Source organism: Buteo buteo, chromosome 12 (assembly GCF_964188355.1).
Source record: "Buteo buteo chromosome 12, bButBut1.hap1.1, whole genome shotgun sequence".
Lineage (NCBI taxonomy): Eukaryota > Metazoa > Chordata > Aves > Accipitriformes > Accipitridae > Buteo > Buteo buteo.
Window position 1 is genome coordinate 26,874,390 of NC_134182.1, and position 15,405 is coordinate 26,889,794.

At 46.4% G+C, this 15,405-nt stretch overlaps 1 pseudogene; it reads right to left on the minus strand.

Moving 5' to 3' along the window:
* The window catches only part of LOC142038097 (TOG array regulator of axonemal microtubules protein 2-like), a 44,776-nt pseudogene that overhangs the window by 21,374 nt on the left and 7,997 nt on the right, over window positions 1-15,405 (minus strand).

Below are 15,405 nucleotides of genomic sequence, written 5' to 3' on the forward strand. Positions count from 1 at the left end.
ACAAGATAGAGGAAAAGTAGTAGTTTCCTCCTATCAAAAATTGCAGCACTGGCAGTTTGAGCACTCAACCAGGAAACAGAAGATATGGGCTCAAGTCTACAGACTAATTCACAGCAGGAACTTGAGTCCTTCTGCAGCTCCATCTACTCAGGAGAACCCTAGCAGTTGGACTTAAGGCACTTCAGGATCCTGGAAATCACATGTAATTACAGCTGCAATCGGTGGGGTTTTACAGCATTCAGTGCTGCTCTGGAGTGATCCCTGCTTCCAAAAGGTTCTCCCCACAAGGGTAAGGAAGAAGCATCTCAGAGTCATGTGCTTCATTTGAAAGATACTTTGAAGGACAGACCAGTGATTCTTTCTGCTGGACTTAGTTGTGCCTGTTAATAAAAACGAACCATGTAAATGCTAGAAGTGCTTGTGAAAGCAAAATCTGGGACTGGAATGAAATGAAAGCTGAAAGATGTCTCTGCACATGACAGAGAGGAGGAAATTTCCTCAGAAATACAAAAGTGATATAAGAATCAGATGAGCTAAGCTGAAGGGGCTTCTCCTAACCCAGATATCAGAGTGGGAGAATCCGAGTCCTGCATATCTAAACAGAAAGGTTTGAAGAGTCCAACAACCCAAGGGGCATTCAAGCCTCCAGCGTCATTAAATATTAGATAGGGGGACTGATTTTCATGGAAATTAACTAAGTCTTACTGTCTTCTGCCAGCAAAGGAAAATTCAATGTATTTGGCAATCATGTAATAAGAGTACAAGGCAGCTGGTTCAGGCCAGAGACAAGTGCCAAGTCAGAAATATAGCCACAGATGTTAAGGAGCTGAGGTTGAGACCTCTCTGTTAACTGAGAGATGAGATAGTGAAGCTGTGTGCGACTGCCCTGCAAACCCCACAGCCAGGCCACTCCAAGCACCCAGTGGCTGCAGTGCAAAATTCCATCGGTGCACGGAGGCAACAGACCAATGGGCAAATTACCAAAACGCACACAGAAAGGAAGAAGGAGAAGCCATCATCAGGAAACACTGGAAAATAAAAACCTGCAGTCAATCCCCCAGGATGCTGGGGAGGAGGAGGAAGTGGGAGGAAGCTGGGAGGCAAAAGCTGCAGTGTTTAATTACAGCTTGGGCAGAGAGTTGGGCTGTGGCAAATCACCTGATTAGCGTCTCAGCTTCTGCATTTGTATATTGCATTATAATGACACCTAGCTCAAAGAGAAGAGATGTCCTACATACCAGTAAATATAGCTATATGTACAGACAGATCGTATAGATAGGTGACGTAGCTATTAGAAAAATGAGGTCTAAAAATAGTAATGAAGGCAGACACTGAGCACACATGTAAATGAATAAGCACATATCTACTTTACACCCCATGTACAAGGTACATGGGACACAATTAAACATAATGTTCTTACCTCCTTGGTAACTGCCAAGGAAACATCATGAAGTCTACAGAGAAGGACTTCTGAGTGGCAGATAGCCAGGCGTCTGACGCTGAAGAGTCCCTTCATCTTCTGCTCCCTGAAAGGCAATTACCAAAAAGATTGATTTTTCTCACCACCCAAGAACTAGGCAGCACCCTCTGAAATTACCAGGGAGTCAGCTCAAACAAACAAAGGCAGGTGCTTCTCATACAGGACTTACTTAAATCACGGAACTCGTTGCCACAGGATGCTGTGGCAGCCAAAAGCATACATAAATCCAAAAGGCAAATAGATGGTTTCAGAGGGGATGGGTTAATTTGTGGCCATTCAACAAGACAGCCTTTCTGAAATCCCTGGCACACAAAGGCCCTATGTCACTGCTTCCTAGAAGCTGGGACATTGTGCCATGTTTCCGTTTCTTGCACCCTCTCTGTACCCTGTCTCTGAGACACAGTCCTGCCTGGCTGTCACTGGGCATTTTCCCTCTTTGCCATCCCCAGAGGGCAGTTCAGGAGTGAGAGTCTGCACTGCCACTCCATAGCTGAGTTTGCACTCTGCAGTCTAGTCGCCATGTCCACCACCACCCCACTCCACCCCTGCTGCCAAAAAAAGCAGTATGTCCTAAGAGATTCCACACCTGGGCAAGAACAGCCAAAACGCTGGATTTTCCAGAAAAAGACTACTTAAAATAACACCCACAACAGCAACATGTTATTTAAAAGTAGTAAAACCACGTCTCTTTCAGCACTTTCTTTGTGAAGGACCTGAGCTACATGAAGGCACATGACGCATCATGGGTTCACCAGGGCTGCAGGGCATGACTAGGGACCCATCCCCACTGGGGTCCCTGAATGTAACCCGGACCCCACGCACCTGCAGCAGCTTTCCGCACCTCACAGGGCACCAGACAGGAGCAGGGAAGAGAAAGGGGAGAGGTGCAAAACAAAGCAATCGCACAAGGAGATGCATCATGGGAGATTTTTCATGGTTATCCCAGTATGAACAGAGCCCTAGTGAGTGTATGCTGACCCAGAAATCAAAAAGACAACCAGTATCACCTGAAATTTGTAGTGTCCTCCTGTCTGCGTCTAATTTCAGGACACACTGTGATTATCAACAAAACATCTTAGGCCCATATTAAGCAGCAAGGAGGAAAAAGTTTAATTCTAAAAGTGCAAGATTCCTGAAGGATTTTTTTTTTTTTTTCCTTATCTTTTGCCACGAGCCCTTCAGGAGAAATGACAGGCCGAGGAACTCTGCACCATGTCTCAGTCTGTTTCTCAGAAATAGGAACTCCCCGTAGGCACTCCTGGGACGTAGGTGCAGCAGGTCACAGGGACGCCCTGTCTCCTGCTGCCAGCAGCGGGAGCAGAGATAAATCCTTAATCAGTCCCACCTGGGCCAGTGACCTGAGGCCCCCAATCTCTAAACTCAAGACAGCTTCCATCATGCTTCTGGCTTCAGCCAGCAAATCTTGTGCCACAACTTTCTCTCTTCCCTGAAGATTTTTGTTTGCAGCTACATGGACCAGAAGACAAAGCTAGGAAACAGCATGGACCTGCTGCGGCTGTAGCACTGCTACAGACCAAGGCAAATAAAAGGCTGCTCTCACATCTTTATATTGTGACTGCTTTGGAGTGGTTTCACTAGTTCCCTTTGGACATCTGGGCTGTCTGGGCCCAGAGGCACTGGAAGTAATTGCTTCTAACTGAGCTTGACATTTAGAGGGAGAAAGACCGAACAGGGGGCTTTCTTACCAGTCATCACTGCTGAGCCACGTGAGCGCATCAAGCAGCCCCTGCTGTGGGTGAGGGAAGGGTCTGGCTTCCTCCGCGATCCCACCCTCTGGCTCATCTTCCTCCTCCAGGACGTCCAGAGCAATGGCTGGCAGCGAGATCGCTGTAAGGAGAGGGTCAGGCACCAGCTTCGCATATCCCCGGGCAAGGCACCCGGCCACCAAGCAGATTGCAACTTAATCTCCCAGCCAAGGTTACATACGGGTGCAAACCGGCATTGGTTCAGACTTCCCTGCTATCTGGCTCATTGCTTTCCCCAGCACCCAGACACCTCCGAGTCACCCCCAGCTGGGCACCAGCTTCTTGTGTAAACCTGAAAATTGCCCACACAGAGCCAGCTCCCGAGTCCCTATAGGTACCACAGCCAGCTTGCAGTTTCCTAGTGCCACCGAGCTCACACACTGGGAGCCAGTGCCACCCAGCGAGACTTGCTACCCCAGGAATGAGCTCCTGAAATATGCACATAACTCCCTGTATCACCTCCCTGTTACCTGGAGCACTGGGGACAGAGGCACCCTGTAACTTTGAGGAAACACCTCCAGCTGCCCCCAGTGAGCACCAAGCCTGAGTCCCACTGGGCTCGGGTGAATCCCCAAGGAGCAACCACCAGGGAACAGTGATACCTGACCCTCTAAATCTGACAGTGCCTCTGTTTCCATTTACTTCAAGTATTCTAGACAGCAGGCAGCTGAGTGCACACACATTTTAGCATACTATTGGGAAAGTAGTAGTTTATGGATTTTGCTATTTTCCAAGCGTTATGAATATTTACTATTTCAGAGGTACTCACTGGCTGTATTTTGAAGATGCTGAGGTGAAATTTATTTGTCATCAAATGTACTTGTTTGCAAACTGTGCAAAGCCTAAGCTTTCTCTTGTGGAAAAAAGCAATTTCTAGTGCAGATAGTTGTGACAAAAAAGCCTTCCAAATGTGAACCGAGAATAAAAATATGTAAATATAGATGCAAATTGTTGGCAAACGCACTCTCTTGATGATAAATATACAAGGTATAAAAAAAATCAGATGACAAATGCATTTGTTATGAAACCTATTTGTCATCAAAAGCACTGTAGGTCAAAAATTTCATGTCTTGCACTCAAAAGCTCATTTTCTAAAGTGTAGATGAAAACATCTGAGCTGTCTAAAAGTACTGAGTATAAATATTGCACAGAAACTAGATGAACTGCTATGGACTCTGTAGGGGTTTTATGCTACCTCACGTGTTCTACAAAGTATGGAGGATGGAGGAACTGTAAAATCAAAAACTATTCAGATGGGGACTAATTTGGATGTCACCAATATCACTGTCACTGACATCAGTGATGTCGCTGCATGAGTATGTAGATATACACATCTACATTCAATATGAATGGAGAGCCATGTCAGGCTAGTTCTGGTCAATTTTGAAAATCAGAGTAGCATCACTAGAAAAGAGCATTCAAAGTATCATTCCTAGCTCCCTTTTTCTTAACTCACACTACTCAGGATCATAACACGAGGTAGGCTACCCACAAAGGAGAGATGAGAATCACTATGGACTTGCTATCTGCTGTAGATTTATTGCAGGTAGCAAGCAGCCTGGGAGCACCAGGCAGCCTCTCCTGTATGTCATCTGCTACACACAGCCACTGTGTTTGGGTGGGGTGACAGAAGAGGCACTGCTTGTTCCCAGCTTGCATTGCAGGCGGTGGAATGAGAGAGGCTAGAAACCATTAAGCACTTTTAGGTGCAATAGCGTGATTGTACCAAGTCACTAATTTGCATGCAGAGACAACCCTTGCTGTGATAGCAGAAAAGCTGGCTGGAGAGCCAGGCAGCAGCACAGGCAGAGGGCCAAGATGGTGAGTGGCTAATTGATGATGGTGGTACGCATATGCGTACAGTTAGCACACCCTGCCAGAATTCACCGGCGCTCAGCCCTGCACTTACAGCTGCCTCCCAGCACCAGTGTTATATTTTGGACTATGGGTATGGGCAAAAGCTAGAGCTTAAGGCTTTACCACTACTTTATTCAGCTAAGCTTTCCAATGGATCTGTCAGCACTAATTGTTCCAGTATCGCCAAGCTGGAGTGGAACCAAAGCAAGTCTGCTTTCAGTCCTCAGGACAGGCTTTGGACCCAAGATCCTACCTGTGGTTGAGGAATGAGGCAGTTTGTGCTCATTGTGCAAGGAAAGAGCTGATGTGGGGGCTTCAGCAGAGGGGGCTCACCTGAGGACTTGCGTGGGAAGCTGCCACGCTCTCTGATGACAGGCACGCTGGGCAGTGAGGGCCTGTTGACCCGCTTCCTCAAGGCACTACCAACGCGCTCTCTACGTGCATTGCTCATGCTGGGGGAAGTGAACTCTGTCCCATTGACAGGCGGTGGCCCAAAACCTGCAGAGGCTGAAAAGGACCTTGTAAGTGAAGAGTGCTGGACAGGGTGGCTACAGGCTTGGAAAGGGCTAGAAAACTTGCTGGAGCTGGGTAACATCCCTTTGTTGTCCCAGACAACTCCAAGCATAAATAACAGTTGCCTTCTAATGTGGGACAGTGATCACAGAATCATAAAACAGTTTGGGTTGGAAGGGACCTTTAAAGGTCATCTAGTCCAACCCCCCTGCAATGAGCAGGGACATCTTCAACTAGAGCAGGTTGCTCAGAGCCCCGTCCAGCCTGACCTTGAACACCTCCAATGATGGGGCATTGACAACTTCTCTGGGCAACCTGTTGCGGTGTTTCACCATCCTGATTGTAAAAAACATCTTCCTTATATCTGACCTAAATCTACCCTCTTTTAGTTTAAAACTGAATGCAGTGATGCTTTCCCTAAGAATGAGGAAAACTCAGTACTGCTTTTCTTTCGCTTTCCTGTTTCAGAGGCTGGATAGAGAAGTTACATTTCTGGGGCTCCCACCTCAGCACTCCTCATCAGCACTTCACAAAATAATAGCAAGAAAAAGAGCAGATAACCTTGTCATTGCCCTTGGGCTGAGTGCTGACTTTTAAGTTCCCTGCCACTGCACTCGTGGTAGCGCATGCAGCAGTACAATCAGAGCCCGTCAGCTGCAATTAAGTCAGTAACACTGCTTGCTCATGTGGGTAAAACATAAGCACTGGCTAAGGGCGCCAGCATGGCTCTGCAATGCAAGCTCCTCAGCAAGGAGTGCTGTGACCAGGATAATCTGTCCTATCACGTGAGCAGGATCTTTTGTGTTTTAATTAGAAATGGTTTCATTTTGTTTCTTCCAAGTTGCACCTTGGTTGAAAAGCATTCTTTTGGACTCATCCATTCCCTTTTCCTGGAGGCTACTCTCAGTTAGAGAGTCGGCAGCCCCAATGTAGTTTGCAAGACAGAATTATCTAGCCTGAAAGACTTTGTAGAAGGGGGGAAGGTGATAATCCGTGACTGACTCAGGGTGGGCCACAGGCAAGACACTTCATACCTCTGTATTTTCCTTTGGAAAATGGAAATAAATTCTCTTCTAATTTCCACTTAGATGCAAGTGTAACAGCCTTCCAGTCTGATTTCATAGACACTTGCACCACTATGCAAATAGCAAGCAAGTGAACAAAAAGGCCTACAACTATAGCAACCACTTACTTTCTTCAGCTGCATCCCCAGGGTCAACGCTCTGTGTAGGGAGTTGCAGGGACTTTTCCTTTTCTCTCTCTTTCTCCTTCTCTCTCTCTTTCTCCTTTTCTCTACGCAATAGCTCCAGCTGTTTCATTCGCTTCTGGTCTATTTTCTTCTGAGCTGACTTAGACAAGGTAACACGGATCTAGCCGCAAAGGAAATACATCATGGGGCATAAAGAGAGATACACAAAGCATACACAACACCTCTTCAGGAACACAGTGGTATAGCGTCATAGTCTTTAATGCAGCTCCATATACATCCCAATAGTTTCAGAAGAACTCCTCCTTTCCTCACTGTGGCATACAATTACACCAAGTTATGTATAACACTTTACTACTGTAACTTTCCACTGGTCCAAGACACTGTTTCTCAATCTATGTCAGGAAGCCCTGCTCGATCTAAGAGAGTCAGGAATGCTCCGAGATGTAAGAAGAGCTCACATGACCAGCGAACAGGCAGTTCAGTTCCCTCAGGCCAGGGTGGGGGAACAAAAACTATCTGCAATAACTAGCAATGAGAGGTAATTTGCTGCTTCCTAACACTCACGGCCAGTAATTGCAGCTGCTTCTCACTTCCTTGCTTCTGAAGGATTCAGCTGCTCTCTGAAAACACATGAGTCCAAAAAAGGAGTCATGTGAAAACAAGTTGGAGAAACATTGGTCTTAATGAATAGAAAAATTGAGAATGAGAGGGCTGGGAGATACAGCAAGAAAGGTAACCAAGGAAAATTAAGCTCTCCCATTTTATTTTGCAGCCTTGCTTACACTCAATATTATAATCTTTGCTTCTGTGCTTCCAAGCATGCACTTTGCACATGTTCGCTGATGTGTAACTTGCTCTGCCATTCAGATGTGCTCTAAATTGGCCTTCGTACATAAAGAATGCTTCTGGCATAACCTTAGCGCCATCTCCCAACCAGTGACTTCTGTACCAGTGAAAATGCTCAAGCAGTTGCTCTGCAGCTTTCAAATGTATTCCCAAGAGAATCCACTCCCCAAGAGAGGAAGACTATGATTTTCAGTGACATTTTGTGCTAAGCACTGAACACTCACTGAAAAGGAAGCCTGCTCACCCCTGTCCTTAGCCCTTACCCTTCCATTGCTGTCCTTCAAGTCGTCGTCACTCAGAAGGGGAGCGCTCATGAGATGATCCATCTTCTCGGCCTGGCTGGGTGGGAGGCCAGTTAACTGGGGCACGGGTTCACATAAACGTCTGGGAGACTTCATGCCACCAACAGGTTGATGCTTGAGAACAGGCAAGACGGGTGCCAGAGTCTGGAGCTCTAATAAGACATGGATATAGCTTGTGTATGAGAAAAGCGAGGTACATATGACCTCTCCAAACAGATGGAGTACTACCATACTGCACTGGCAGCAGAAATGACATTACTCTGTTGGCCATCAGACTCAAACCTACTGCATGATAAAGGCCTCAGCCCTTGGCTTCTGGTGAACAGCTAGCTGTGTTTGATAGAGAAGAGCAGAGAGATGGAGATTGCTCTTGCCAAAAAGGTTCTTATCTGTTCCTATCCATTCTGATTTTAGTAAACATCCTCTTCTTCCTAGTTACTAAAAGAACTCCTGCTTTTTAATGGCTATATGCCTTTGTAGAGGTAAGAATCAACATTTCCTCCTCTTCGCTGGAATATTTTAGAGGGCATTTAGAGAAAAGCTTAGGATTGCTAGAGTGTTACCAAAACCAGAACTGTGTTCTTGAGGTTAGAGAATTCATTCTCCCCAAGGAGTTTCATTCCAAATTGCAGCAGATCAGCCCACTTTCTGGGCAGCCTGACTAAAGGCTGATTTTCTTAATGGGAACAGCACAGTGCAGCTCCTTCTGAAATACTCTCCAAACAGAGCTGTTAAAACTCAGAGAACTAATCATTCCTAACATGGCTTCACAGATGATAAAATCATGTGATAGCCAAGCAGGAAAAAAGGAATAACTTTCTTACATCAGGATTTTTTTCCCTGCAGAATGGTCAGATCAATAATAAAAGAGAGAGATGGTTTAACAATATAGCTCATTTCTAGTCCAGAATGTATCCAGCAAAACTGTCACCTTACTTAACTCAGCAGTACTTCTCCCTAGTTGCATTCAGCATACTAGCTGCATACCAGTAATAAAGGAATCATTCCCATAAGCCCGTTGGGAATGATTATTTGGCGGAACTAACACTGAGCTAAGGGACCAGTGGATCTTCTGCCTTCTTCTGCACCAGCAAAATTATTTGTTAAATTCTTATCTCTCCTATCACTACAAACCCACAGATGGCAAAGGGACAGCAATGGTGTCAGTGAGGTTTTCAACTTAAAAGTATTGGCTAACACAGATGCACCAGACACCACATTTTGTCTCGCAGAAGTCTTATTACTAGTAATAATGCAAGGTGGGGAGGGGGAGAAGCCAGTAGGCATCTCCTACCCCAGCCTCCGTTTGCAATACTGACATATGCAGATAGAGTAGGGGAAAAGATTTGTAATCATAAAGCTAGCATATGTGGTTTGAAGTAAATGAGTTGCACAGAGGAAACTTCAGTTCATTACTCAGGATTGAGTTTAGGCTTGTGCTTTAAGAGGATGGAAAGCTCAGATCCTGCATAGGCTGGATCCTTTTTTGAGTCTCTTTCTCTGGAAATGGAAAATTCACAAGGACTTCCTATCACACAAGGTTTCACTATTTCTCCCAGTGCAAAAAATAAGCAATATTGATGAATCTACTTCAGATCTCAAAGGGTTTGGTTCAGAAACTGCACCAATGGAAGGTTTTCTCCTTCAAGTGTAGGAGGAAGGAGTGGGAACATTTCTCATTTCATGTGAAATGCCTCATCTTTCTCTAATCTTCATGACATTAGAGAGTGTGCAGGGGGACAAAAGGTATGAGCATGAGGTAGAGGAATGTTTTCTTTTCCTACTGTGCATTTCCAGGGCCCCAAGGTACCCCTCCAGCTCCTGTCATTCATAACTCCATGCTGGAGTCATTTTCACTGGATCACCAGAGCACATTTCCCAGTGACTGGGTTCTGGGGGAGCCGTCTGAGCACACCAAGGAATTAAAAAAAGTTACAGGATGGTTTTCAACCAAACTTTCACAATGCCACCCATGGGTCAGGATTCCTATTGTCATTTTAGGACAGCCATGCCTTGTACCTACCTAGAGATTCAAGGGTCTTCTCTTCATTGCTTCTGCCTGATCTTGGCCTTAAGAGAATTGAGGATAAAAGAATATATGAAGAGATAGAAAAAGAAAGGGGGGATAGCATTAAAGGAGGCAAACTTTCTTAGCATGGTCGTTCCAATGAAGGAGCAAATGCAACCCATAAAACCAACAATATGCAAAGTTGATTAATTGCCATTAAACTTTCAGTTGCTGGAGTCACACAGAGCTCATCAAGCTCCAGCTGAAACACAGGAGTCATTCTTCAATTTGGGCCTTAAATATCCAATTTTGCTGTCTCTCCTTTTGGAGATAAGTGGCTCACTGTTACATACATCCTTCCTGAATCAGCAAGAGATGTTAAGCCAGTCATAAGTCTGTATTGTGGGCAGCTACCTTTATACTGCTGCAGAAGCCTAACTTTGCCTGGTCATGACTTCAACTGATGAGAGTATCTTGGTTACACATGGTAATACCACTGCTGTCTCCTGAGAAGAATATTACACCTCCCTGCTCTTTCAAGAAGAAAAAGGGGTTTTTCCAACTCAACTGGTAGGTAAGGATATTCAGATTGCGCTTTAAAAGCCATGCTGAAGCTTTTAAATTGGAACTATATTTCTATGACTCCTTATTTATTGTTATAACTAGGATAAGGTTGACAGCTAGATTTCCCCGTGCATATCCAAGCAAATATCTTTCCATCAGTTACAGCCCTGTAACTGTTCTCTAGCACCTTGCCCCCTTTGATCTTAAAACCATATGTAAATATTAAACGTCTATAGGATTATACATCTATAAACTGAGATTTACCTGGGCTCTCATTTCACAGTGAAGGCCCAGACACGACACAGAGAAGTTACGACTGACATTTACAGAAGCAGCATCTGAATTTGCAGGCAGCTATACAATAGCCAATATTTGCCTTAACATATTCTTGCAGGTACAGAAATTGGCAGTCAAAGATCACACACAAAACCAGATGCTGTATTCAGATCCATGGAATACAGTTCCCAAATGGCACCACAAAGATTACAGAATGAATCAGTATCAGAGTCCGGCAGAGGACCTGCTTTTAAGGTCCTCTTAAGTCCTGCTTCCTCCACACCCCCCCCACCCCTGCCCTTAGAGTGTATGATGTTGGTTTTGACATTGTGCTGGATCATCATATATAAGAAAAAATTGTGAATGCACAGAAGTTTGCGTAAACATATTGGAAAGCTGACTGTGAAAAACAACCTCAAGAGACAAGAAGTGTGAGGTGAATGGCATATTAGAGAGGCGGTCACCTTGGCTTACCTCATCTCCAGACCCTCTTGGAAAACCAGGTGCTGAGAGCTTGGAAGAGGCACTGCAGCACTGCCAGGAGCCCCATCAGATGGTCTTGCTGGCTTGGAGACAGGGGGAATCAAAGCCACTCTCATTGACTTCTTCCCATCTCCACCACTGCAAGGGAAGGGCAGCGGGGAAGCCTGGAAATAGTAGAACACAGCACTCAGCTTGAGCATCCAACCTTCCCCCTTTGATGTCTCAAAAAGTTTAGCCACGCTTTTAGCTAGGACTTGGCAGGAGAAGAAAAGTAAAGCTGGTGGAGCAGCTTGGCCTAGGATGGGCAATGGGAAGAAAAGTGGTGAGGGAGAGACCATGTCCCACACTGTTGCCAGGTCTCTCCCTTCGCTCACCTCTCTGGCAGTGGCTGCATTCCCACCTGACATCCGTCTGCTTGGCATAAGGATGTTCTGGGGTGCCATTGCCTCTATTAGCCTTTCTGATGGTATGGGAATGGGTTTAGATCACTATCCTCTCGCTGTCCCTAAAGCGCCTACCAGCCATTGCTGAAATCCAGCCAAGTCCCCACAAAGTCATTTTACACGCTGTCAAAACTTGCTTTTTTCAAGCCCGTAATTTTTTCTGCTCCTGCCCTTCCTACAGTCCCCAACCAGCCTTTCGGCCCAGATGCTAATGTGCTCTCAGGTTGCTTGGTTCTCTCCAGCTTCCACGCAATCCATCATCTCAAGCTCACTGTCATTTATGAAGTTCAGCAGAGCTCCCTACCCTGCTGCTCTGTGTAGGGTCTCCCTGCCTGCTGAAATTACTTCAGGCTCCCCATGCCATGGCTAGGAAGGGGGGTGGAGGGAGCAGGGGCAAACGCATACCCTTCCTTAGTATCCCATCATTCTTGTTACAGCTAAAGAGCCAAATCAGGACCTGTTCAAACTCCAGTGAAACCAACAGAGTTAACGTGAGGGATACATTTGGCCCTCTATCTGCAGGGCTGAAATAAAGTACGCTAGCCTTATATTAGGTATCCTGTTTACAAAAGCCGTTATTCATCTGCCTTCTCCTCCCCACCATGGCAAAACAAAAACAACTGCAGCTTCTGCCCCTCCTGCAAAGGCAATTGAGTAGATGGGGTCTGGACTCCATTCCCCATGGCCAGAATTGCCAGTTCCCATAACTTACCCCTGGGCAGACCCATGGGAGAGGATGAAGCTACACAGAAGCTGCTGAACTCCAGAAATATTATTCAAGATAACTGTGCAGAAGGACATAGCTGTACAACTCAAAAGCTGAGGCAACCTAAACTTTAGTTTGGAGGACTGCCTGCTCCAGCAAACATCTTTTTCCATCTAAAGCAGACAGAGCTGATATGAAAAGCCACCAAGACACTGGTGGGTCTGCAACAGTAACTGCAATGTACAGATGGTTCACAGGTACATGTATTTCACTAACTGTAGAAGGATATGCTTGACCAGATTAGACACATTTAGCTGCTCCGACTGGTTGCTGGTGTTTTTTCAATCATAAAACACAGCGGGAGCCATTAAAGAGCATAGAAACTATTTAAAGCCCTCTTCTCCCACTGATAGATGTTGAGGACATGAAGTCTGCAGTACACGTGTTGCAAAGACAGCCTGAAGCGTGATGTCCAGCTGAGCTCTTCCTTGGCTCAGCTGCTTCCCTGGGCTCACACCACAGGGGAAGAAGATCTCAGAGCTCTGCCTACAGGAAATAAACTGAAGATCCATCACATGTGATATGGCTTGGTTTCCTTACTTTATGTCCTTTTCCCTCTGACATCAACTCCTTGTTATTCCCATCACTGTCATCACAGCCTGTGTCGTTTTCCCCATGCTCCTGCTCTCCGTTGCTCATCCTGCTGGGCTCTGAGAAAGGAAGGCTGTTTGGGATGGGAGACGTGGACTTGGAGGTTACCAGGAGCCTCTGGGAAGGTGACCTAGAAACTACTGCCTTCAGGGTAACCCCCTCACAGTCACTGCAGTCAGTCAGGCCTGCAAAGTGGAGACACAAAGCGTAATAGAAGCAGCAATACAAACTTAAAGCACCTGAAGCTAGATATTTCATCGGACAGATTTCTTGGAAACTTCTAAATAACTGCACAGGGAAACATGCTCATGCTGGCAGCCACTTGAAGCAGGCCAGTGGACAATACTTTCCCACTTCCACAGAGCCACCAGAGGAACACCCTGGTCCTCCAGGCTCTTGTCAGGCAACAGGGAGCCCACGGACCTGTACTTACACAGAATACCTCTCCTGCACGTACACCCTTCTGCTCCTCTCCCTGCCCCACAGTTGTACACCCTTACAGCAACAGGAGGGCTACACAGGGGACCGAGAGCTGGGCAGGTTATCGCAGGGGGGCACGTGCAGGGGAGAAATGTTCACTGGGAATGTGCGCTACCTCTGTAGGCTGGGGAAAGACCCTTCTTTCCACAAGAGAGCATGCAGGCTCCCACCTTACCTCTCTGTGAGGCTAACAGGTCCTCAGACATCATCCTTGTCTTCAGCTTGTCCTTGATCTGAATGCTTTCCAGGGCAGCACTGCTCACATCCCTCTCTCGGGGGTCCTGGGTCAAGGCTTCGTGAGAAAGGCGGGGGAGACATCCTCCAGCCCCAGTGCTGAGGTCAAGCATGCTAGCCTTGCTGAACCAGCCAGGCACAGGAGAGATCGCCCTCGGGTGCACAAATTTCCTAACTCCATCCCCATACCGTGAACTGGGCTGCTTCTTCATCTGCGTTGTTAATATGGACTGAAAAGAAGCTGTAGATCAGGTAAAAGGGAACAAGTGAGTTAGCTGACCTCGCATATTTACAATCAGCCCATCTAATGAGTGAGGCATTCAACTTTTTTTTAATCATTGGGAAAGACCTTTCTTTCCACAAGAGAGCATGCAGGCTCCCACCTTACCTCTCTGTGAGGCTAACAGGTCCTCAGACATCATCCTTGTCTTCAGCTTGTCCTTGATCTGAATGCTTTCCAGGGCAGCACTGCTCACATCCCTCTCTCGGGGGTCCTGGGTCAAGGCTTCGTGAGAAAGGCGGGGGAGACATCCTCCAGCCCCAGTGCTGAGGTCAAGCATGCTAGCCTTGCTGAACCAGCCAGGCACAGGAGAGATCGCCCTCGGGTGCACAAATTTCCTAACTCCATCCCCATACCGTGAACTGGGCTGCTTCTTCATCTGCGTTGTTAATATGGACTGAAAAGAAGCTGTAGATCAGGTAAAAGGGAACAAGTGAGCTAGCTGACCTCGCATATTTACAATCAGCCCATCTAATGAGTGAGGCATTCAACTTTTTTTTAATCATTCAGAAGATCAGTTTGGTTTTAATTTTCATAAACTAGCATCAGTTTAATTCTTCTGAACAGCATTGAGCTAGCAAGCCAGGAGAGAGAGGTTGAAGGCCCCACTGGTACGAGGGAAAAAAAGATTCCCATTTCAGGACTTGGCTTCTGTGAAAGCTACCAATAGACCCACACGGTGCTACTGGTTATTTCTGGAAAGCATAAAGACATGTCAGCAAGTAGGCAGACCTTGCCAGTGTTTCTACAGCACCATCCCATCCCCAAGGTCTGATCTGATGGGCAAGCAGAGGAAGAACTGGGAATTTACCTATTGCAAGACCACATATTGATAGCAACGCTAGGAACAGAACTCACATCTCATTCCCATGCCAAATTTATAGCCAGTTGGGCCACAGGCCCTGTCCTGGCTGGCAGTAGTAGTGATTTGGCTACTGTTGATAAAGGAGAAAGCACAATGAACTAGTGACAGAGAGATGTGATGCCATGCATACCACTGGAGGAGGGCAGGATCATCTGCAGAGCTCTGCCAGCCACCTATTCTGACACGGAGCCAGCACATGAGGACTGACCTCCAAGGACCATTTCTCCCTGAAATCGGGGGGGGGGATTCCATTTGGCTGAGGCCACCATTGCATATTCAACCCCTTTCCATTCTCACCTTCTTCAGTGATCCAACTACTGCCACAAAACTGCAAGTTCGAATGCTTCCACCTCGCAGAGCTGTGTATCTGGGTTTGAATCTGGGAAAGGTCCCGTAGTACAGAGCAACAGAGGCGTGGTACTTAGCCTTAAAATAAGGACA